At 39.9% G+C, this 23,290-nt stretch overlaps 1 protein-coding gene across 3 annotated transcripts in view; it reads right to left on the reverse strand.

Moving 5' to 3' along the window:
• The window catches only part of NLGN1 (neuroligin 1), a 394,877-nt gene that overhangs the window by 348,419 nt on the left and 23,168 nt on the right, over positions 1–23,290 (reverse strand). For 2 of the 3 annotated variants that reach the window (XM_052685911.1, XM_052685909.1), the window contains exon 1: positions 480–780. The exons of the other annotated variant lie outside the window; for it this stretch is intronic. The gene's annotated coding sequence lies outside the window, so the exon portion shown is untranslated. Of the gene's footprint in view, positions 1–479; positions 781–23,290 lie in introns of those variants that run through there. 3 annotated transcript variants of the gene reach the window in all.

Raw genomic sequence — 23,290 nt, forward strand, 5'->3', positions numbered from 1 at the left:
CCCAGGGGGTGGGGCAAGAAGGGAATTCATTCGCTTTTAATAGAGGGGGAAATCTGATGGCTATCCCCTAACCTCTGACCCTTTCCCATAGGGGGGATTTTAAATACTTTTTTTTTTTTTTTTTAATGCAATAAAAGGGCTTTTGTGCTGCAGTTTTCCTGGCAGACTGCTGGGTGGAGAAAGTGCAAGATGAGAAATCATTTTCAACAGCAGACTGGTGACTTTATAGACAGTTGCCAAATAACAGCCAAAATGTGTGCACAGCAAAGAAACTCCCAAATACAGAGCAGGAAGGGAAAAGGGATGTATGTTTAGTGATGAGAAGCAAGCAGGCGTATTATAAAAGACTCAGAAGGACGGGAGAACAGCACCGAAAATGCAAATAAATCAGCTCAGACTGTAAGGGAAAAAAAAAAAAAAAAGCTGCTGATAACCCTGAGCAAACATTGCTGCCTCAAAGATGGAAAAAGCTCCCTTACCTTATTACTAATCCTCGCTTGCACCTGCTCTGCAATCATAAATACTTCGAGGTGCTTAATATGAAGCTAAATTGATGGCTGAATTTAAGCAATTTCTTCGCAACCCTCTTTTTAAAGATTCAAAAGGAGATTTTTAGCATCATCCTCCTCAGTATCCATTTGCTTCCCAAAGAATTCCAATTTTCTTGAAAAAAGAGGCAAAAAAAAAAAAACAAAAAAAAAAACCGCGGTATGCCTACATACAAACGGGCACTGTATAGATCCAAAAAGCTGGGAGTGGGGGAATCTGAGAGGTGGCACTACAAACTTGGCAAGCAGAACGTATCCTCGGCAGCAACGAGAGGGGGGGGGGGGGAAAAAAAAGAGAGAGGAAAAAAAAAAAAAACCGCTGTAAAAGACAAAATTCCCAAGGAGATTTTGAAGGAAAAAAAAAAAAAGGAAGAAGAAAGGAAAGCACAGAGGGAAGGCGCATGGAGCGAGCACACGCGGGCTGGCGGAGCTCTCCCGGCCACAGCCATCCGATCCGGCAGCCCCCCCAGCAGCCGCTCCCCGCCGCTCTCCCCGCCCCGGCTCCGCACGGACACACGGACACGCACACACGCACCGCACCCCGCGGGCTCTGCGGGGATCCCCGCGCCCGCCAGTGTGCGTGGCTGTGCGTGTGAGTGTGCCCGTGCCCCGCACGTCACCGTGACGCTCAGCCCCGGCCGCCCGAGCAGCCGCAGCGGAAAGTTGTCCCCGCTCACCCCGCGTCCTGCGGGGTTGGATGTCGGCTTCGGGGTTTGAAGTGGTTGGGTGGTTGGTTTATTTTTTTTTCCTTCCCCGCAGAAAGCAAGGTGTGGGGGCAGACTGTTCACCTCGCTCTGCCTCTGCAGCCCTCTCTCCTTCCTTTCGCGTTTCCCCCGCCCCCAAACTCCCCGCTTTCCCAGGGGAGCCATCCGTGTGAGCAGCACAAAGTCCCCGGACACACGCTCTGCCCCAGCCCGGCCGTGCCCCTGCTCTCAGGGTGCAGCTCATCACCACCCACCCCATCCGTAGGTGCAGCCCTCGCCTCACATCCTGCTCCTTCTGTTTCTTTTCCCCGACCTGTTATACATTTCACCTGAGATTTTCAAAGACCTCTAATTATTCTAATAATGTACGTGCATAAATCTTCCCAAACAGCATTTCATTAAGCAAACATCAATCTAGGGCACACAGATGTAAACAGAGGCGTTGAGGGCTAACAGCAGGTTACACACTGCGGTCAAAACAACAACACAGAGCTACATGGTTCTGTTTTCCAGGGAAGCTGGTCTATAATTTTTTTTACAAGGTTCCAAAGGAACAGCCTGTGTCAGTAGATTACCAGGTTACTGGAGCAAGTCTCACTTTACAGCAGCCTTGCAAGGCTCTCCTGCATACAGTTAAATCTAGGAAGGGAGGAACAAAACATGAAGGTCTCACCTCTCCAACCTACCAGCATTTCATAGTCACATAATCTACATACATCAAAGAGAAGCTGATTTTTTTTTGTTCTATTTAGTAAACTGGGAGTCAGAAAATGGCACCTTGATTAGAAGAAGCAAACCATTTATTGTGATGGGTGCACAACAAAAAGAAAAGAGCAAGAAAAACAGCTCTCCTGACCTGCATTGGGATGGCTGTGCCTGCACTGCACCAGACTCTTTCTCATCCCTCAGAAGGTGCTTGGAAGAGGCAGTCAGGGATGCACAAGTGGATGGACGTGGAAGTCCAAAGGGAAGTAAGGAATTCAAAAGTCTTAATCATAGGTGCAGAGAAGGCAGAAAGAAGGAAGAGAGGAGGCAATGAGGCAGAGGAAGGGAGAGAACAGAGCAAAGAGGCTGGTAATAAAGGCTTTCGGGCTTCCTCAGCTGGAAAATATGTCTTTGTCAAGGACTTTTACATGCTATTTTCTGGTGAGGAAATCAAAATCATATCCCAGCAATTCAGTATCTAGCTGAACATTGAGTGTTACTGTAGGACTGAAGGTGAAGGGCCTTAAAGCTCTCTTAATGTCCTTTTTTTTTTTTTCCCCTGACAAAAGAAGAAACAATGAGGGATTGATTTAAAAGATGAGGGTTTGGTTTAACACTGAGCCCAGGAAATATTCATCACTATTTTGTAACAGTTGACACATTTACAGTAAAATGAAAATGCCACTCCTGAGAATTTGGTACAAGAGGAAGAACAGTTTTGTGCTCTGCACCCAACACAGCCATTAAGGAAATCCAGAAGGCCTGCAGCCTGCAGATATTTCAAAGACAGCACCTGTCTGAACCATAATGCATTTTTCAAGCCCTCAAATCAGCATGACTACCAGGGCTCCTTCCCAGAATGCTTCCCCAGAACTGAGAAGGTCAGAAACAAAACAATATTTTCATGCACTAAGTCAAACAACACCTTGATTTATTCTCTGGAACAACATATGTGACTTTGGAATATGCAGTTTCATCTTTAATCACCGTTCCAATGGCTGCAGAAGCAAGGGCAGCTGCTCCCATCTGCTGTGTGGCACTGGGGGAGCAGTACCAGCCAGTGCCTCAGAGATGGGCTGGCAGAGGCAGAATGTCTGTTATACCTACAAGGATCTTCAGAAAGAATGGCCCCCTACCCACACCTCACGTAACAGTATACCAAACTCAGGTAGGTGCATCCAGCCTTTGCACACCGCTTGGTTCAAGCAATGGCCATCTGGGGAAACAGAACCTATGGAGAGATAGGGCAGAGCAGGGAAGCAGCTGTTCTGTGCAGCACGGTGCCTTTTGCTGCATGTGATTTCCAGATAGAAATCTGTGTGGTTGTTACAGTTTAGAAAAATGGGAGATCAGTCCTTCACCTTCCATCCCCCTAAAGAAAGCACTGCTGGGAGCAAGAGAGGCTCTGAAATGGAGCAGACATGAAGGGAATAGGAATGCAGATGTAAGGGAGAGCTCTGCATGTCTGGAAGGTAAGTCAGATACGTTTCTAAAGCGATCATTAATTTGGCATTCTCATCCTGAGGAGCAGATTTAACCTTCTAGCCAGTAAGTTATCAGCTTAATCCTCACCACTGCAGTAACTGAATACCTTAAAGAGCTTTAAACTGGACATCCAGATGAAGTTCACAGAATCTAGGTGTAAGGCTGCCAGCTTCAGACTCACTCAGGTTCTTCTACGGGTGGAAGCTTGAACGTAACACAGCTACCCATAAGCATTCTACCTTTCAGATGAGGGTGACTTGTCAGGGTTAGCCTCAGGGGTATTTCTAATACATTCCCTTTACTTGTGGTGATTAAAGAATTGAAGATATCTTCCAGTACTTTCCAACTTCTACATCTTTTCCTGTGGATTCATAGAAGGGAAGGTGCTGTAATGCAGCTGGTAGCTAATACATCTCACAAGGGCAACATAAAGTCACTTGCTAATACGAGTCCAGCCTTCTCCAGCTTGTAACCATGGCTGTGTGAACATTTGGGTCTTACCAGATTCTTCAACATTCAACCAGATCACACAGACAAAAGTTGATGAATGATGGCAAATGATTGCATGCATCACATTCCAAAAACAAAGAGAAGAGACTTCCACTCTTAATGTAATCTGTTTCTGTGAGACAGAGGGAACGAAGGTGCCCTAAACATGACAAACAGAAAATGATACATACAAAAAGAGGAGAAAGAGAGTTGCATAATAAAGCTGTCTTTAGGAACTGTCCAAGGGAGACTGAAAATGAATTGCAGCAAGGATGACTTTGAAGAGAAATTGTCAGCTTGCTTAGCTCCCAAATTCATATCTTCATGCACAATCTTGAGTCAAAAAATAAAATGCACATGCCTGGAACTTAGGAGGCTGAGGATAGGACCCATATGCTTTCTCCTGGCTATGTTACATATTCACTGTATGATCTTAGCTTAAGTTTCAGAACAGAAGGAGATATAACAATGCAGTTGTATATATGAAATACAAGTGATGGGTTATTGGCAAGCATATAAAAATGCAGTGCAACTTAGGCTTCAAATGTCATAAAAATGGCTTGACTGTCAGAGGTGCTGGACAGCTGAAGAGTTTCCTGACATTGTGGGAAAGAAAAGGAATCTTTGTCTTAAAAAATGCCCACCTTCTTTGAACAGCCTGTACTCATCTCTCAGAGCAGTCTTGCAATGATTGAGGTAGAAGCAGGTGCAGTTCCAAAGATGTGCTGTGCTTTCTTTGAGCAGAATCAGTGACCATTTTAGAGTAAAAGTAGGGTTGAAATATTAAGGGGTTAAAATTTCAAGGAAAATGATATCTACAAGTGAGAAAAATGAAAGCGTCTGTTTGAATTAAAAGCCATTTTGAGCTTTTGTGCTTTTTTTCTTAAATAATCAAACCAGATGTTATCAGGAATCAACATCCAAGGAACCTTAAATAATCACTGAAACATTATTTCAAAAACATTATGTGAATATAACAAAATACAGCAGACATGCTACTTATTTTTGAGAAGATACTCCTGCTCTTGATGCCTATTGTTCTAACAGGGTGAGCATTTGTTCCTCCTCTGGTGTGAAGGGACCCTTACTGAACACCAAGAAAAGAAAAAGTGAAAACGTTAAAATAAAGATAAATACTCTAATGCTGGGACCCTGGGTCACCTTGAGGTGATCTGTCTTCTTCACCTTGTTTCAGTGAACCAGCAACTGCTCCTATTTCTCATGTTAGTATTGCAACTCAAAGATGACACATCCACATATGATATATAGTGTCTTCTTTTTAGACTCCTGCATCCCATATATTAAACAACAATGCTGTTCTTAGGTCTCCAGTGTCACAAAGTCCAATTTCCTTCTAGAATGGTAGGCACAGTCAGAAAGAAGAATTCTTGGGAGGCTGATTTGTCTTCTATGTAAATCAGAAGTCACACACTGCAGGTTTCAGGTGTTGAAACCTGAAATCCAGAAGCAAACCTCTGAGATTAATATTTTGCCAGCAAAGCAAAGAGTCACTTCATAAGGTTTTGAAAAGCTTCTAGCCTCAGCCTAGCTTTCATTTAAATCACAGGCAGCCCTCCTACAACAGACACAGCTTTATGAGTATGAGGCACCAAACATCGTTAATCAAATCATCCAAATTTGACCCTGGGTTTTTAATAATATGTTACTGTTGAGATTTAGTAGTATAGTTAAATACGTTCTCATTTCTCTCACCTCTACAAACACAGCTTGATGATCTGAGCAAACACACGTGGGCACGATCCTGTGACGCGCTGGTGATTTACCCTTCTGGCTCTCACAAAGGACCCAGTCCCATTAACAAAACTGACAAAAATCGAACCAAGGCCTGATCTGATCTCACTCAAAATAAATCCTTTGCTTCCTGATTTTAGATTACATATCTTCGAACTGAAGTAGGCCAGTAGCTGTACTTTTCCCCTTTTTTCACTAATGACTAAGGACTTTAGCTGTTCATCAGTGAACATCAGATGATAAAGATGTTCCAAAACTAAGAAAGAACTCATGGATAGAAAATATAATTTCTCCTGTCTACATTTCTTGTCATAAACCAGTCATCAAGCATGATCTACTATTAAATAGATGTTTAAATCACGCAGATGTAAGTAAACTCAATCCCTATTACACCTAAAATATGAGTTCAACATAATTTCCAGGCAGATGGCCTAAGGACTGAAGTTTATATCTACTCAAGATATTTCAAGTAGCAGAAAAATTTTATTTTTTTCTCGTTAAGCACTAATATATCTTAACTTCAGGAGAAGGGAAGGTATCTAGAAATGCAGGTTGCATCATAAGAAAGATAGGAAGGCCCAGCAAACACTTCTAAAGATCTGATCATCACCAACATAGCATATGTATATACCAAAAAATACTCAGTCATACCAAGGCGTGATGTAGGCACTCAAAGTTTAAAATACTATGCAACAATATTTGGCCTTTTCCCACTTTTTCAAACCTTTTTAGTTGTCAGAAGTCTTATTTCCATATCTGAGACTACTAGGCCTACTGGATATAAAGGAGTCTTGTGATTATCCTTAAAGTGTATCTGACATTGCTATTAACGCTTTCAACTTGCTACCAGTGTGTTTTTGCAGTTTCATCCTTTTAGCAGAACTGACACATATAAAAGCTTTGAAAATTCAAAGTATTAATCTCCAAAAGCATATGTGTAATGATTACTTAACCAATAGGATGTTTTTTTTTAGTTCCTCCATGAGTTGGCTCAGTAACAGTACAACATTAATAATGCCTTAGCTTATACTTTTACAACCTGTTCTCAATTTTCCCATCTGTCGATAGACTAAAATTGTGTTTACAAAATCGCTCATTTTCTAACTTTTTCTTCCTGTATAAGGAAACTACAAAACCCCAAAACTCAAGGCTCAGCTCTGTTTTCACTGTTGTTGATATAACTGTGAAGTAGCTCCATTGATTTGAAAAGTGTTATTTTGGTTTTATCCTGTGACAAACAAGAGGAGAATTTTCTTTTTACCATTCCAATTAAATATACGCCTTTAGTTCTGTTCACTGTTTTTCCTCACAAAACTGCAGCTTCAGGCATCCCTAGCTACGACATCAGTAGCTTCATGTACACAAGACCCACAGCCAGCAGTGATCTGCTTTGTGAGCCTGAACCCTAGTCACCTTTGGTACAGCTCAAAGAGGAGCGAGAAGGAAATAATTGTGGTATGTCTCAGCCATCAGAAAAGCATGAGACACACTCCAGCTCCTCCTGCTAACCACTGATTTTAGGTCATCTGCCATCATCATTGCTCTCCATTCACCAAAACTCCAAGGCTGCAGACTCATACATATGTAGAGAAGTCACTGTAATAGGACTGCCTCACACAAAAACCTGTGTGATCACAAAGAGGGGAATGGAGAAACCTGTACTCCTCAAGACCTGCACAGAGCCTGAACTCCCTCCCCATATGCTGCAAGGAGTAGCTGGGGGATTGGTATAAAGAAAGGAAATCTTTGTAAATAGTTCTTGGAGCTGTAACTTAGGTCACTCTTTTCATCCCCATTCAATAAGATTACTTGAGTAAATACCAGTCTACAAATCGATCGAGTGCCTCAAGATTTGGCTCCAAGTCAACGAGTGCTTAAATGGCTTCACTGATAAACATATTTTTATGCCAGATTTAATGTCAACATCTGAGGGTGTGATGGATTTCATTCGTAGGATCTATTAATTTTTATCAAATGAAAAATTTCACAAGGCACTTTAGATTACAGCTGTGAAACGTTTGCAGGAGGACCAGCTCTTGCCAGCCTCTCTTGCTTATAGTGCCACTTACACTGAAAGTGACTGAAAACAATTGTACCTTCAAAGCACCAAAACAAACGAGTTCAAAACCCCTTATTCTACACGAGGAAAAGGAAAACAAAGGAAGCACAGTAGGTACTTCTGTAAATTTTGATGCACGTGTCTCACAGCCCATGGGTACATCTGAACTGAAGTAGACCAACATTTGCCAAAGGAGTGGGAAGAGGTCAAAGATAAACATCCTTAAATCTCACCTTGCCACTTCAACAAGTTTGAAAAATCCAATCAAGGGAACATTTCTTACAGCGCCACAGTAAACCAAGGAGCGGTTTGGTTACCAGGTCATCTGCTGAGTAACATATTTTGTTTTGGTGCTAAGATTCTCCTTCTGATCTCAGAAGTATACTAAAAAGCTTCCCATTTATAATTAGTTCCATTTTTTAGATGTCTTTTGCTCAGATGGTGAGAATCTTCCCAGCACCGGTATGCAAAAACAATTACCAGCATCGTGCTCAGTCTATTCTAACTTCCCTTCACCCAGCAATAATTATATTTCTTTTGTGTCTTTCAGGAAACAGATTGTTTGCCATAAAATTAACTTGACATGATTCAAAAAGAAATGCAAAGCATTTTATAAGGAGTCTGAGAGAGTGAGGGAGCTACAATTGTGAACAGAGGCTTAAAGGAGAACGGGGAAGACTTGTGCTTTCAGCAGAGGAAAACTTCATTACAAATTAAGTTTTGTTTCCTTTACTTGCTGCAGCACAATGACAGGCTTGACAGACATATGGGTTGTTTAGAATTGTAAAGGCTTTTTAGTTTAAAGTGCTTCAGGAATATATCTAGCTGCAATATATGACGTGGGCACTTTTTATTTAGCTGTATTCTACTAAATGCAGTTTGTAATTGGAACACCTTTCAGTCCACGCATAAAAAAATATGCTTCAGTCTAATTCTGCATTGCTGAGCTTCACATACCACAGGCCCTGCTAAGCCTGTGGGCTGCACACTGTGCATTGCTATGCATTTTAACACATACACATCATCACTTCTCTGGGAACTGGAAAATACTTGAAGCTGCCCTGTCTGTGAGCAGACAACCGAAACCACAAGGTCTTTATGTCATGTAAGCCTTCTTCCAAAGAGAAAGAAAGAACAAGGTCACTCCAAGCTGTTGCTTTTGATGTTTTTCCTTCATGCAGGGGCTGCAGCTTCAGGTCTGTTACAATAAGGTTTAGCTTGAAAGTGTCACACTCCGTCATTATGTGCCCAGAGTGCATCATAGCTCTTAGACACATTACAGTTTTTGTTCTTTTTTCTTTGCCTACACTTTGAGACAGATCCTGATTTCCCTTACATTGTGTAACGCCTTGACTAAAGCTATCTGGTTGACTGGAATTACACCAAATGACACAAGCATGGATGAGATTAGACTGTAGCTGATTACAGGATCTGCACACCAACTGGTGCTCTTTCTGGCTCATGCATTAGTCACTGCCAATAACAATGCTGCAGCTCTAAACTCTGGCAGTTCAGGATACAGAAGCAACATTGTGCTGCAGATCAGAAAAAGCACTGGGCTTGGAAACCCCTATGTACTGTTAACTAAACCAGGCCTGAATCTGGTTTTCTTTGTCCAAGTCTTCTTGGTTCTGTCAGTAGACTACAAAACATACACAAATAAAGCAAACACCAAACCCAACTGAATCTCAACAAGATGTCTCTGGAGAAAAAAGAAGGCTGTATTTTCCAGACTTAGCCAGTTGGTAGATGTCATCTTAAAAACTCATATCAATGCCTTTACCTCAGCAGACAGGATGGCACTGCCCCACTTAACATGGATCCTTCACCTCCACCTCCTATCACCTTCTACTGCGTACTGCACCCTAACAGCCAGCTAACATCTGGCTCGTCTCTAGAGGCAGACTGTCCTAAATAAGGACTCCTTATTAGTGAGAGTGGTACCGTATGGTGCTTAGTGTTCGTATACTAACACCATGAATAGTCTTGATTCAATAGAAACAGCATCTAAAGGAAACCAGACATTTCTCCTCGCAACACCATGGAGATTCAGGTATTTTGCTGTGCATCGGAGAGTCTCTCCAGAACTGACACTACACAAGGGTGAGGGAAGAGCTGCCCTATATAGGCCTCAGCATCAAAGAAATATTTCATTTGATTACAAGTGAATTAGGACTGTGTTCAGAAGGGGGGGAAAAAAAAAAAAGAGAAATAAGACAAATGGCTTGCCTATAAGAACACTGGATCCAATAGAAAGAGAAGACATTAAAAAGGAACTGCGAGAGCGAAACAGAAGTTACACTCTGACTTTTCTTTTAAAATTTAAAAATAACTTCTGCATGAACAAGAGTCTCCTGGGTGCAAACTTCAGAAGGAACTTAAAGAATATTCTCATGTCACTTGTGGTTAATGTAATGTAAGAATTCTTTCTTGCAGTCTTTCAGTGAGATACAGGGTAGAAAACCGGACTCCCACTCACAGGCAGTTTTTTTTGTTGTTTTTTTTTTTTCCCCTTTGCACACTTGTCAAAGAACATGTCCTTTCCTCTTAGAATAACGAGACCTATTCACAGAAATTCTGCAAGCAGAGTCTCCATTCCTCCACAGGGAAACAAGGGCAATGTCTAGAGTGTTTCAAAGGGCTCATTAATAAGTAGTTGTGAACACTGAGCTTAATTAAACATGTGCAAATCCTGAATATTAATTTGGTAAGAATTATGTGGGGTCACACTTTACTTAGGTGTTTTTATGGCATGTGATTTTCTTCCCCCCGTTAATACATCTGTATGTGTTGGTTTGACAAGACTCTGCAGTCTCTCTGAACTCAATGGTATGCAGGACTGAATTGTAGATTTTTATTTTTTTAAAAACAATTTACAATAAAATACCTCATGAGTGCTTCTGCCAGGGCATGGTTCACATTTCTCTCCCTATCTCAGTCTTAAGGAATCTTTATATATATATATATATATATATATATATATATATCTGAGCTCTGATAACTAACTGAGAACGATAGCCTGCTGTTCTTACCCAGCCAAAAACTGCCAAATGTCAGAGATACAGCAGGAAGAACACTTGGCTGCTTCTGTCACTCTCAACAAAATCTCTAACATTTTGTTTTATCTAATGGCTTCACTTTTCGTAAGATGATTCAAACCCCTATAGGGGACCTCCATTAGTCCGCTGACATTTTTCTGCCAGTATAATTATTATGTCCTTCTATAGCCTGCTTTTCATCTGTGCAGAATTTCTCCTTTGCACAGAAGAGTTTACTTAAAGTCCTTAAGGTGGAAAACTGGAGGATCCACAACAGTTCTTCAACATAAGCTAAGGTGGAGGGCAAGCTATTTGGTGTAGCTGTGCACATGGAAGGATGGCTGGCAGCTGGCGCCATCAAATAGCAGACGGACACTAAGAAAGAATCATTCTATGTTCAAAAAATATTGGGGCTGAGGGGAGAGACTTTTTTGTCTCTCCTCTACACCTCAGTATGCAAAACATATTTCAGGTTTCAACCACTTCACCCGTAGCAGGAAGGTGGATACTTCTGCTGGAGCACATCTTGCAGTACAGACTCATACATCTCTCTGTTATTCACAACTCCTAACAGTTTGCTTTGCTTACTCCCTCTAGTTTGTATTCAAAATAAGATATATTTATACATGTATTTCAAGGAAGATACAGACTTCACTGGAGCCTAGTTTCTGTATTCCAACATACAGAGCTACTACCAAACGTTTAGGGCTTTATCTACGACAATCCTACCCAGACTCAGCTCTACTTTTAACTTGGGGTTACAGCTAGCCCCATGAGCACGTGCCTATTTGTTGCTAAGCAGGTGCAGATCTGAAATCAGAATAGAGCACTTGGGATAAAAAGAAAGCAAATCCACCTCCTCAGATTTAAAGACAATATTGCCTTGGTAACAGGTAACACATGTGAAGTATGTGGTTAATTAAGGCTTCCAGTTATAAGAGCGACAAAATAGAAATGAAAATGAGAAGCACTGTAGCAAAATATAGACAGCCGTTAATAGTCAGGTAGTTTAAAACACATTAGTATAAACCACTAAATGATTGAAAGGACAACTGTGGGGTTGGGAGAAAAACAGTGAACAAAAACACAGAAAACTTCATGGACTGGAGCACCCTCATCAAGACAAGAAGGGATTGAGAGAATTCATTCTTCACTCACTGGTGAAAGAGAGGAGTAAGAGGATGAGAAGTTACCCAAAGCTGAATCTGAAGCTAAGTTAAAGAAAGAACACAATTCCATTCGCAGTTCTTAAACTCTGCCCACAATCATTACGTAGAAAACTAACATACAAAACCAAAGCAAACAAGACCTATCAGTGCTGAACACCATTCATCCTTCTTCTCTTCTTTACCAAAAGACTCTGACCTCACTTGCTCCTCTTGGAAAATACATAACGTGAGCATAAGGCTGAGTATTACGGACTTGAACAAAAATGCATCCTTTTAGCACGTTAGCAACCACTTTGGCTGCAATAAATGGAATACAAAAAACAAATACATAAATAGCAGTATATGAAACAGAAACAGGGTGGTATACAGCTCACAAAAAATAACAGTGGAAGAAAAGGGCAGTGACTTTTCCCATAAATGTTAAAGCCTGGACAAAAGAACAATACAGGAGTTCAAAAATCTAAGAGCTGAAGCAATCTTAAAAGGAGGGGGAAGGTTTTTCTACAGGGCAAATTGCTGTATAGGAAAGTGATATCATATTCATAGCAGACAGATTTCTGACTCACAATTAGTAGCTTTCAAAAAGGATGAAATAAGAAGCAACTTCTTAAAGCTCCCAACAATTAAATGCTATGCCTTGAAATTGAAAATGTTTCCATTTGTGATGAACAGTGTCTTCCCCAAACTGAAAAAGTTGATTTAGAAAAAAAAAAAACACGTTTTTTCTTCTACTTACAGTAGTATCAAATTCAACTTACGACATCATTCATGATAAATATGAACATACTCATGTACAGAGGACTACCACTATGCATATGTCCGCTCAAATGTCTATTTGTACACGTCCATTTATGTGGCAAAAAGCTGAATCTTGTGCCATAGCAGTACCAGCTGAGACGTACAGCCCACTTTTGACAAGCTGAAGAAAATTATATGCACTTTTATTCCTTGTTTAGGCATGTTTGCTTTTAAGTACTGAGTTGACACTTGTGAACAGGGCCATGTAATTATGGACTACAAGAACTTATATAAGTAGGGAGAGATAGCACAAGGAGCAGCACAGTGATTTAACACACAGGTTTTAATCCAGTTTGGTAGAAGACTCTCAGTGAAGTCTTCTTTACTCACACATTGTTTTTGTTAGTATGTAAAAAGAAGGATAACAAATACCAAATTCACAGAAATCCAAATGGGATTAACTGGGCTTTGCAGAGTCTAACGGCATGTGGTCGTAGGTGTTACCAATAGTTTTGGAGCTAAGTTTAATTTGACCCAGTAGCATACAGTTGAAAGACAAGATAAAATCTATAGTCACAAATCCTTTAAGACAACCAACTAACTTCAGGCTGCTACCAGAGAGCCACGGTGATAAAATAACAGCCATATTCTTTTTCTCTGGACGATTTATACAACTGTGCAGTAGTACTTTTCAGTAGATACAGAAATCTAGTCATTGATCTCTTGTAATGCTTAATTCAATTTTGAGAGGAAGTGGCCTACATTTCATGGATACATTTCATTAAAAGACTATTTATTCATTTTGCATTTTGAAAATACTTTAGCAGAGATACTCAATACAGACTCTCAGAGTATGATGAATTATAAAATTTGTTGCCAGACTCCAGCAAAAATGATATTAGAGCACTATGGTTTCCTAACATGCTTAACAGAATCATAGGAAAATAGGGAAACGATGGATGTGGAAAAGTAATCTTGTGCATCTCCTGGCCATAAGGAAGGATGAGCTCTACTTATGGAGCATCTAACAAGAGTTTGTCTAATCCAATCCTTTAAGAACTCTGTCGACAGACAGCTCAGAAAATCTATTTCAATGCTTCAGTATGTGCAGCATTAAAATTTGTGGGTTTTGTTGCATTTGTTTTGTTTTTCCCTATATCTAGCCTGAATCCTCCTTGCTGCAGTTAATGCTTATTTTTGGTCCTACCAGATGAGATATGTAAAACAGCTTAATGATCTTCTATGAAAGAAGAACCTATAGCCTTCAGAAATCATGCATCCACCTCTGCTCCCATCAGCTTTTCTATCACCCATCATCCCCCATCTCCCATCCTCTAAATTACTTTTTGTGCCATTCAGTCTTTATTTATCTCACTTACCAGGCTCTGATCATTTATGCTGCTGGTCTGTATCTGGCTCTAAGTGCAGTGCCCAGAACTGAACATTATATGTTCAATGGAGGTATACCAATACCAGAGTGATTTGTACTCATCAGAAAGAGCTGCAGGCTGTACAAGTTCAAGCCATGACTTCCCTGTCTCTTGAGCAACAGCGCGATCTTGGCCATCACTGTTTGACTTGTGACACAATGCAATTCCTACACTTATCTTCAAAGACAAGTTGTACCTAATTTTGAAGTGAATTATTCATAACAAAGTCACTTAAAGCAAGTCTCCTGCTCTTCCAGTTAAGGCTACAGCATTTCCATAACCAGCTTGTAGGAGAGCCATAGAAAACAGGCCAATCTTTTAAATAAATCCACACTGCTATGTATTTCCTTGTTACAGTTGAGTTGCTAAAGAGTATTTTAATTTCTTCCAGGTTGGTTTTTTTTTTTTTTTTTTTTTTTTTTTAAACTATTATTTTTGAGAGATTGTTGAGACTGAGCTGCAGTGCTTCTGACAACAGACACTAGGATTGGTTTTCTCATTGTACCTCACCCACCTCCTGCTGCTTAGTCCCAGTGACCAGTGGCTGAAATATTGCTATATGCCATTTGTTTGCTGCCCGGAAATGGAGCTCAGCAGGCCCAGTTAACCAGAAAAGATCTAATTTCTTGAATCCATAAAATGTTTTGCCCGTCTTCTTCTTTCTTTTTCCACAGATTGTGATCTGCAGCATTTTGCAATTGCAAAATGACACTTTGACTGATTTTCCTGAACAAAATATATCCTTCTGTTATCAGTGTTCAGCATATCAAGTTTTTGCTCCAAAATATCAATACCTATCAAAATATTGATATGTATTACAAATTATGTGGATAGAATCATAGAATCACAAGGTTGGAAACAACTAAATGCAAGATCATCTAGTCCAACCATCCTCCCATCACCATTGCTACCACAAGCTACTAAACTATATCTCGTAGCTCCTCATCCAGACTCCTCTTGAACACTGCAAGGGACGGTGACTCCACCACCTCCCTGGGCAGCCATTCCAGTGCCTGCCCACTCTGTGGGAGAAAAAGTTCTTATGTCTAACCTAAACCTCCTCTGGTACAGCTTGTGGCCATTTCCTCGGGTCCTGTTTGTTGCCTGGGAGAAGAGGCCGAACCCCTCTTCATCACAACCTCCCTTCAGGAATTTGTGAGAGAATTTGCACAGGCAGCTAAATTGGCTGTTCATGTCTGTACACTGAATTTGCTAGATGAGATTTGGAATGGAAAGAGAGAAGCTGAGAGGAAGAAGTTTCGAAATCAATTCTTCCAAGGACCATGAAGAGGAAACAAACATTTAAGTATGTGTAGGTTATTAGAATGACATGAGCCATGTTTCACAGCATTAGCCAGGGGATTATTGTCACCAAATACATGCATGGACAGAGCTTGTATGATGTATGATGCGTCTAGAAGGGTGTGCAGGGCCATATGGCAGCACAAATATACATCTTGAGCTACACCCAATAAGAAAAGCTGCATGAAGTTATATATACACAGTTGGGTAATGTAAAATGGGAGCCTTGGAGGAGATACTGACAGTTATAGCACACGTCACTTTACGGAAACTTCTGATCAGCCTTCCTGGTATTGCCCTCTAGTTCTCCATTTGAGATTTATGGAACCATTTATGATGAATCATTGTCTATTTAATAGTTCCAGTTGAGAGAGACTGTTAATGATTAATATGTTTTCTTTCAAGTTCTAACCCACACCTCCATACAATCAACAATAACTATTTTGCACATATACTAGTATGTTTACATGCTTAGCAGGTCAGTAACAAGCAAGCCTCTGATTTAATACATGACAATACAACGTCTCCCCACTTCCAACCCCATTCCCATAGCTTCTATATTTTATGTCTTTTCCTGTTTTAATAGCATAGCTGTAAAGTGCCTTGGGACTTGGTAGAAAAACACTATCAACATTCATGCTATTAAAAGCCTTATGGGTTACTGTAAAATTTATTTACATTGCTATTATCTCTCTTTAAAAGTTTAAATGAATCATGTTCCCAGGTTCAGAGTGACGTGGGCAGCAAATCCAGCAAGCTGTGACAGATCAAGCAGAAGACAGCCCCAGCTGAGGAAGTCATCCTGTCTACCACATTTTTTCTTTAAAGCAGAACAAGTGGCAGCATCTCCATTAGAAGAGAAATGCTAGTGGACCTACGCTCAGAAACAATCATTACCTTTTTAGCTTGTGTAACCTATATTCCAAGTCACTATGGGAAGTGAAGTCATGTAACAGTCTACTTCCCTGCATAAATTTTTGCTTTGAAGCAACTGGGCTTCCAGGAAATCAAGAGATTTTATGCTGAATGTATTACTAGTTTCAAATTTATTTGTAAGAGAAAAGCATCACCCTTCACTAAAGTCACCAGCACAGCAGGAGCCTGCATTAGCTTCAGCAGCAAATGAATCTACAGCTTAAAAGGAAGCACAAAAATCTATGCTTATATTTTTGTCCATACAGAGAAGGAAATCTAGGTGAAAGCTAGGTGAAGATTTCATGTTGCTGATCTCATAGCAGCTATACTAGGGATGGGGATTTTGTGAAGGAAATAAATTTAGAGATCATGGGCCATCTCCTGCCAGCTGTGCAGGGAGGTGGACTGCCTACAAGTCTGCAACACACCAGCACACGAACATCACAGAGAAAGTTAATTATATGCACACATTTTAAAGTCACTGCATCTTAGCACTTAATTTATTTTTGTGCTCAGCCACTGCTTATTTATAATCTTAATAAATATGATGCATTGGGAAAAGCAGGTCAATAGGAATGATTCTTCAATCTAAAACAACATCAAAAGTAGATGAACATATATCTTTTGCTTTACACACTTTCTATATTAGTTACCCCAGCAATTTGATGAATGTTTGTAGGCTACCAACTCTTTTTATTTTTTAAACAAGAGCAGGAAAAAAACAACCATAGTTGAGTTTCTTTTACAAGTGAAGAATGAGCAAGAAGCTAGAGAAGTTAAATTAACCTTTAATTTCTTTGAGATCCAGAATCAAAGAAATAACTCAGCTTACAATTCATGGTAATGTCACATTAGAAAAGCTGTAATTTTCCATTTGGAAAAGGAATTGTTGATATAGTCACTTGCAAGATTTAATGGCAATTCTCTGTAAAAAGGACAAGGGCTCATTCCACTGAAGTCATTGCCAGTGCAGAAAACAATCTGTGTTCTTGTTTCTCCCCAGCCTCTAACCATGGGGCCAGAGATAAAATAATGTTTTCACTAATATTTTTTTATTTATTTTTTGTTACTTCTCTCTATAATCCTTGCCTGGAAAGAACCCTTGGAAGACCAAAGCCAGAACCTTGACTCTCCATCTTTCCTTCATAGATGATATTCAGTAGGTTCATACATATTTAACAATATAGTTGAAATGTTAACCTGCAAGCCAATCAGGATTTTCTCCTTAAGTTTGATGTTGCATGTTTTTTCTTCTGCTTTCCAGGGGACAGAACTTTGTAGGAAAACTTGAACCTCCTTGCACTGACTTGTTCTTTGAAGAAATCATTCCAGGAGCCTATTTCACAAGCCTCTTAAGCCCAGGATCTCCCACAAGTTTAGAAAGTAGAAGTTCGTTGCATATATAAAGGAAGCACCAGTTGTGAAGAAAGGAAAACACAGCCTGGATGGTTTTCCTGAAGTCATAAATTCTATATCAACTGTTGTTAAATGAAAATTCCAGGGGTGTTACCAAGAACTAGCTTTCTTGTAGGCATACAAACTACAACATCCCACTGAAACCAAACTCTCGACCCTCTGTTCTTACTTTAAAATTTCAGCATGCAAGATGTTCAATATATGAAAAGGAGCACTGTGGACTTTCCTCAAAAGCATGGACAGTGAGTAAAATAAGTACTGAAGCAAAAATACAGTTGATGTATCCACTGCAAAGTACAGCAGAACTATACTACTCTTAAGAAAGCTATTTCGTAAGGAACTGCGAAACACTGTATGCAATAGCATATTTCTTGTCCATCTTTTGCTCATTCTGGAAGAGCGCTTCCATTTTAACAGTATCAAAGGGATTGGTTCATAACCAATTCCTATTTCTCTATTTGTATTCCTTTTCATTGCCAACAAAGCCCTGTTATCATATTTCCAGAGCCTGCTTCAAGAGTGCTTTCTTTATTGACCAGCCTTTTTTAGGAGAGGGAAGACGGCAGTGAAAAAGCAGAACTGCTTAAAGTATGTGGAGCTGTAGAGAGAAAAGATGCACAGAACTTTTCTTGCTAACACAGAAGAACCATTCCTTTCCCTGACAAAAATACTGCAAGGAATTCTGTGATCTGTTCCATAGAACATCATTCTAAGAAGTCAGAACAGTCCCTACCTGAACAACCGTCTGCAGTTCATTCAATAATCAAATAGGCTAAACTGAGCTACAGCTTGCATTTGCTACCACTGCTAATTCTTTCCTGCATGATTTCTTGTCAGCTGTTGGTCCATTCACAGCAGAAGCAAACACATCTAAGTCAAAGTTCAGACAAGATTTTTCACTTCCCAGGGAGCCTTCCCTTGAGATTGTTCAGAATAACGGAATCCACTTTCAAGAGAGATTTTGAACCTTTTTTGGTGCTTGATCTCATCTGCATCCATGACCCAAATACTACTCATCAATTACAAATCCAACACCTCAGTAAGAAATAAAGCACACTTTACCATCAATTAATTACTGAGATATAAATAATTTCCTGACAGCACGCTGGAGAGAGAATACAAGTACAGAACATATCATAAAGATAAATCACACAGCTAACTCAGCAACTTAGGTAAGAATACAGAGGATATTATGTTCAGCTAGTAAAGTCTCCAGAATAAATGTTTAAGGTATTTAAGCTTATGAGTCTTTGACATCAAAGGCAAACTAACTCAACTGCAGGGAAAGTAAATAGGAGGAACTGACAAAGTTTGTCTACAATTCATTTAATTCTAAGTAGTACCAAATCAGATTCATTATAGAACCTCAGAGAACAAACAGATGTAGATGTCTAAAAGAAGGAAGCTTTCCTAAACAGACAGGCAGTTGAATAAAAATACAAAAGCAAGGGGTCTGATGCATATTCTGCACAGAAATCCATTACAGCTGCAGATGTATTTCACAGTGACAGACAAAAAGATGGAGAAAAGCACAAACCTGCAAATCATGTTAAGTATTACTGAATTAGCTCAAAATTCCAGGGGGGCTGGAGGGGGTGGACAAGGGAGGAGAAAACAAAGCTTAGAGAAAAAAAAACCACAATAAACCCTTGTTGTGTTCTCTTCATATCATCACAGTCCTAAAGGGACAGCAAATAGGCCAATTGATGTCTAGATTTCTATTCTAGACTCTAACACAGAAGGTACTATCGATTTCCATCAGCAAATTAAAATTGTAAATTCATAAGCCCCGTGTCCTTACTGGTCATTTATGACCTTTTTGCCTTCATTGAGCATCTATTCATCCGAATATTTTCAGCCCAGATTCAAGTCACAGATTAGTTAAAAGGAAGGATCGCTTCTTTCGTTCATTGGAGAAAAAAATTGCCCGGATAATTTAAGCACAGAGACCTGGTCCTGGGTATTTTATTCAGGCAAAGCTTCTACTGATTCCAGCGTGACATGTGGCTGCTCTGTGGGTGCACGTACGGCCAGACTGAGACAGCCTGGTCTCTTTATGGCTTAGTTGCAAGTCAACGCTCTGACCCTGGAAAGGGAGGAGTGACTGCTTCACCAGCAGGAGCAGTCCCAAGAAACACAACACAATCACAGTCACAAGAAACATTGTTCTTCAGAGACGCACTTCTCCCTTCACTCCTGCCTTCTGGGGTTAGGAACAGTAATTTGTTGTTGACATGTATTAGAAGAATTAAGTTCCTTCCTGGCACAGAAACGGTTTTTCTGTCCAAAAGGAGGGCAGATGGAGCTAAGATTCCTCCCATACCCTTTACTGAGTGTAGAGCCAGAAATTCATCTTGCCTTTTGACTTTGTAACTAGATCTAAGGAAATCAAAAAGAATCAAAAAGGTGAAAGCAAACTGGGAAGACATTTCCTCTTGTTTGCATATAGTCTGAATTGCAATTAAGGCCTAAAATAATTAGAAAAGATCAGTAGAAATAACATCTAATAAATACAAGTTCATCTGAAAGAGGTGCTGCTATCATCACTCCATTTTACAGATGTGTTTGCAGAGACAAAAAAAAAAGGAGGACAAATACTATAATATTCAGTAAGAAACCAAAGTCTTTAGATCGCAGAGCAGAATTCTTAATGCTTAAAATTAATCCTCTTTATATAGCAATAACAATCAAGAGCTATGATTCTTTGTCTCAGAAATCATTTAGGCACATAGCCTGCATTTCAGATACATCTCTATGCTTACTGGTACTCATCCTCTGAGTGTTTGCACCCAAACAATGGGAAACACTCAAAGCATCCAGAATCTGTGTGCATTTGTGTGTGCAAAATCTCTGTAAGTTTCGGTGCTGTGATCACATGAAAAGACTCTGATTTCACACCTTCCCTTTTAACAGACATTTGGCCCTTCTATGTATGTCTTCACCACAAAGATTTGTCTTTCTATTTAAATGCACAGCAACTTCTAATTAACGTCCAACGTCAATATGTTGCACGGCCACAAGACTTCTTAGTATTATATTCAATACATGACAGTTCATTGCTAATACCATCCATCTGGTTTCTGGAAGAAAATGTGACTGAAAACAATTGTCTAATTTATTTTAAGTGATTTCAGATGAATTTTTTAAATGTGAGAATGGCCAGTCACGTCAAAAGCAACTTTGACAGGGCAATAAATACTGCACCTATAAATAGACTTTGATCCATGAACTGAGAAAATGTCTCCAACAATTTCTTAGTGCAATGACAGTGAAATAATGAGAATGAAATCCAGTCTGAGCATCATTCAGTATGTTGTTTAACTCCAAGTACTTAAACACTTGCTTGTGAACCAATTTATTCATTATCTATTATGGATAGAGTTGGAAGCAGTGAGATAGGTCTGTAAATAATAAGCTGAGTGGGCTTACTTTCTTACATAGCATGATCACATTTGTTTTCTACTACTCCAGTGGAAAAATTCCAAGGCACAGTGATAAATTGAGCACATAGGTGATAGGGCCCTGATATTACATGAGCAGCCAGTTTAAAAATTTTTGGAGTTACACCAGCAACACATCCCATCAGAGCCTGCTGCTGCCATTTCTACATTTGCATAAGCCAGGCTGTCTCACAAACTGCTGCTCCTGTTCCTACAGCTTTCCCAAGCCAAACTCCTTCAATCTGTTGCAGTTTCGAAGGCCAAACCCCTTCAATCTGTTGGTGCTGCTTCCAAGTGTGGCTGATGCTCCAGCAGTTGTGCAATCCAAGCTCTGGAGTAGTCTTTTGCTGTTTATTCTTAGCTTGCTCAGCTCTGATCCCGACTAGCTTTGGGCATCTGACAAGAGCTCTATATTTGGAGCCTACTCATCCTGGACCTCTAATACTCAGGAAGGAAGAGCCAACTCTCAAGTGCTGTTCAAACCACAAGTAAACCAGAAAAGTGAACAACCAAGGAGTTCCTGATGTTGTACCAACAGGAGCTGGGACAAATCAGAGGTCAAGTTACCACTAGGACTTTGCTATTGAAGAACAACCTAAATAGGATTGCAATTCTAAGGTGATACCCTAACAAACACTTGCATAAGACTGAAATCTTATAATTAAAAAGTAAAGGTGTATAATTTCTGCATTGCTACAGCAGGGAGATTGGCAAGAAACACATGAGCTCTGTGGAGCCCAACACATCAGGCAAATCCCCACACAGAGAGGGGCAGATAGAGCTACTGCACAGCCCTCATGTATGTTCCTTCCAGTGTCACATCCATTCCCTTGCTTTGCTTATCAAAATTATAACGAACCTCATTAGTTTTGCTACCACCCTGAGAACAAGCAAAAGCAGTGCTCTGAAGGAAGAACTCCAACACAGTAAGGGGAGACATGGATTAAATGGTGTTCATTATACCTGAGCTGAGATGATTTTCCAGTGGCTATGCTATTTCCCCTGCCAGTTCTTGGCTTAAACTTTCTGCTAACTTAGTGCCTGTAAGAAGTGTTGGCTAACTTGAATTACAACAGGTGAAGCCGTGAAGCCAGACCCTCCAGTTTGCCTTGTTAACATAAACCATGCTAGAAAGAGGCTGGCAATGTCACTCAGGGTCAGACATAAAAAGCAGCATTTAAACTGACTGGACCTACCCACCTCTCACTCATCATCTTTGGGAGACAATCATGCTGGTCAGCCATGGGTCCAGAGAGCAGCCATCTCAGATGAAAGACATTTTCCTCTATATCTTTACTTTCTGCATGCTATGCTCTAAATCTGTATCTTGAAAAACTCCTCTCACATTCAAGCAGAGAGTTGTAGCAGGTCATATTTCCTACCAACATGTTGCCATTTCTATCTGAATATGCTTGAAAAGTGCTTCTTGTTTGTTACTCAGATGTGCTTTAACATTGCTGCTTATGAGATAAGACTACACAATCAATGTAGACACTTAAAGGAGGCTATAATTAAAAGGGAAGATGTCCATTCACGATGATCTATTGAAATACTGGTCACACAGCTTGAAAATAATCCAAGTAAGTGGCTATAGAATCAAACTGAAAACACTCCATCTGAAGTATCGTTGAGGTTAACAGCAGGTATAGCTTAATGGAAAGTCAGTCTTTGTTTTCTTTGTAACGTGTTCCTTATTGTCATGCTCTATTCTAATTGTCAAAATCATATATAGAAAACAGACAAAAAAAGGGTCTGGGCCTTGAATTATTTTTTTTTCCTTCCAGATAGCAATGCAGTGTTATAAATACCACTCCAGACGTAAGAAAACAATACAATTTTATTGTTATAAATGTTTATATATCTTTTGTGATCAAACCACCAGACCTAGCATTTTTCATCTTCGCAAAGCTTTAGAAACAATGCTCAGTAATGATCAATCATCATTGTGCAATCCATGAATACTAAAAACAGCAAAAAGCTTTTCCTTTACTTTCATGTTTTTCCTATAACGTTATTCTTTGTAATATTGTGGCCATCTAACAGACTGTAGTAATTGCCTGATATCTTTATTTGTCACATGACCAAAATATATTTTGGAAT

Source organism: Tympanuchus pallidicinctus, unplaced genomic scaffold, assembly GCF_026119805.1.
Source record: "Tympanuchus pallidicinctus isolate F22 unplaced genomic scaffold, pur_lepc_1.0 scaffold22, whole genome shotgun sequence".
Classification (NCBI taxonomy): Eukaryota; Metazoa; Chordata; class Aves; order Galliformes; family Phasianidae; genus Tympanuchus; species Tympanuchus pallidicinctus.